Genomic DNA, 3,347 nt, shown 5'->3' with positions numbered 1-3,347 from the left:
TTTAAGTTTCGGAGAATATCCAAGAAGGTGTTGTCTTTTTAGTTGTTTTCTAGTGGGGATTCTTCTAGTAGAGATCAAGTGTCTTGTGGTTGTTAAGTACACGTATGGGAATTCTTGTGGTTGTTAAGTACACGTATGGGAATTTTCATGCTTTAGTAAAAATATGTGGTCTAGTTAATTGTGTGTGATGTTAAAATTTAAGTTTATGAGATGTTTGGAATATAATTTTTTGATGTATTACAATAAAACATAACTTAGGGAAGCTTTTGTATGCTAGATTCCATAAAAAATTTAATTTGTGCGTGAAAAGAATGGTATGTTCATGCTAGTGGTGAGGGTAATTTTTGATGTTAAAATATGATGTTATGCATGTTATGTTTCTGTTATAACATGTTTGTATGGAACTAGGAAATGCATGCTAGTAAGTTTGTTGCTAAAAGGTGTATCTTTTTGCATGATTAAATAAGATGTTATGAGGAAATTTTGAGTATATACATCTGTAGTATGACATGTGATGTAATATGCTTTGAATTCATAAATAAAATGCAAGCATGATTACATAATGTTGATGGCAAGTTGTGTGTATGGACCATGCGAGTGACTTAATTAATTATCAAAATAATAAAAATGGGGAATACATACAATGGTGGTAAAAGGGTAGAAAACTAAAGTTAAGTGTGTGCCCTATTGGATGTCACAATGGAAGGAAATCGTTGGGGGAAAAGAGCTTAAGCCAAGTTGATGTTGTGTGGTTTTCTAGGTAACCGTTTTAAAACATGGTTTCGGTGCACATTGGTGTACGTGAACTCGAGTGATTTAGGCTACACGGAGACACCAGATCAAGCATTACATTTGAGTGGGGGTATATGTACTATTGTACCACCATCGAACGACAACACATCATGCCTGTACACACAAAGTCAGAGTAAAGAACTAGAGATAGTGTTACAGGTTAGAGTCACGCCCCATTTGGTGTATTAGGTCGTCAAGTCACGTTAGGAGCGAACGGGTTCATTCTTTAGGGACTTAGAGATGTTATATACCCTAGATAGAGATGGTCATTAAAATTAATTAAAGCGAAGAAAAAAATATAATAATTACTATGATGAAAATGTCCAGATTAATATATGTATTATATATATAAAAATAGTGATGATAAGCGGTGCTAGCGATGTATAAATAATAATAAGTAATTACTACGAAGTATAAAAGATGGTAATTATATTATGTATTGATTTTAATAAGAAATGTTTGTTGTTTGGTATGAATTGATTTTATGACTAAACATATTGTATGAAGTATGTTTGTTTCCATACCTATGTGCTTAAGATTGACTCACTGTGCTGATGCTGACACTTATTTCTTTTCTTGTTGCTTTTTACCTTGCATTGGTACAATTAGTTTGATTTGATGTCATGGTGAGGTTGAGACTCTTTTGGATACTTACATATCATATTACCTTAGTGATGATACCAGTTTGAGACTTGTCGTTAAGTTTTCCCTTGCATTTATTTTTGATACTTGATTTGGTATCGGTTTGCAAACTTTAATTTTTGATTGGTTGATTTTGATATATTTAAATTAAGTAATGTTGGTGATATTTATAATGAATTAATTAAGACTTCCATTGCTTTAAACTATTAAATGATATTTTAAAAAAAAAATTGAAGTGACAAATCACGACATTACAAGTAAGGTTTTGCATAAATATCATAATCTCACCATGAGAAAAAGATTATCAAATGTATTATGGATTAAAATGGAAATACATAATCAGAACACAAACTCAAAATCATATCATTGCTTGGAGTTAATAATTTGAAAAAATGAACCGTAGAACTGAAAGTACCCAAATCATAACCATAGAAGATAAAGTTGAATCAAACACCAAAAATCTCACCATCAGTCATGAATTAACATATAGGTCATGGATTTGAAAGAACATAAGTAATATATTCACAAATCCAATCTCATATAATTGCTTGGTATATTATTTTAAGATTTGAAGATCTAGGGTTTTGGGAACCCATTAAACATCATCAAACCCTACAAATCTCACATATACTTACTAATCAGAGCATAGATAAATACCAAGGAATGAAACTACACCAATAATCTCACATTAACATCACAATTTAATTAACCATAAAATTCGGATTAAGGATTTAGATTTTGAAAACCCATGAATCAACCCTAAAAATCATAAATCTCACAACCATTAGTTGATTGGAGCTTGGAGACAAATCAAAGAATGAATCTCCAACAGTGAAATCATATGAACAACACCAAAGGAGTATGAATTTCATATTTCAAATTCAGCAAAAACCCTAGAACGAATTTAGGGAAGAAATGGGTGAAGAAGATACCTCCAAGCTAGATTATTAATATGAAATGTTGGGGCTTAAACTAACAATCTTCAAGCTTCCAACACCAAGGAATTTGGGAAGAAAAAAGCGTTAAAATGAGGGTTTCATAGTTAGAAACGAGAGCGCGGAAGGTAGGTGAATGAATGAGAAAATGACAACAAATGAAATTAAATTAGATCAGTTATGCATCGGAAGCATGCCACACTTGTTATGGGTACAACCCTTCCCTCCCCCTCCCCCCCCCCCCCCCCATGAGTTTGGAAAGTTGATATCTTAGGCCCTTTTTTTAAAAAAGGTCTGTAACCTCTCCTAATGATCATATTAGCCCACAATGGTCCTTACTCATCTTAACTTGTACTAAATTGGTCATGGATGTTTATTTGGCCAAACTCTAGAGTCAAACACAATTTTCTACAAATTGGCATTTTTAGCCCCTAAACCTTAAAAGTTTTTATTCGACATCCAAACATAAAATGAGATTTTATTTATGATTTAGAAATAAAACTTATTATCGTTATTACTCTAAATCATTAATTTCATTTTTTTCATTTATTTAATTTCAATTCATTTTATTTTAATTTAAAGATAATTTTTATTTTTATTGCATAAGCTCGAAACGTCTAGCCCTAAAAAGATGATGTTACAATTATCCACTCCTTAAGGATGATTTCATCCTCGGAATCAGTAAGGAAAACAAAATTGACAATCTTCCAACCCTAAATGTCAGAATCTTCTCTCTTGATCAACTTCAGTCAAATTCCCTGATGAAAAACCCTAGTGGATCCACTGGTGTAAGGATGAAATTTCAACTCACAACACAAAGTAGTTTATTACTTTTCTTCCAAATATTGCAATAGGGGATTGCCTATATCTTACCACATATAGATCATCAAATCCTAGGTAAGGATACTAGTTCATAGCGGGTTTTTTTTTTTTTTTTACTGTTCTGACATAGAGAACAGTTTTCATCCGATCACCATC

Source organism: Lactuca sativa, chromosome 4 (assembly GCF_002870075.4).
Source record: "Lactuca sativa cultivar Salinas chromosome 4, Lsat_Salinas_v11, whole genome shotgun sequence".
NCBI classification, from domain to species: Eukaryota; Viridiplantae; Streptophyta; class Magnoliopsida; order Asterales; family Asteraceae; genus Lactuca; species Lactuca sativa.
This window is presented reverse-complemented; position numbering follows the sequence as displayed.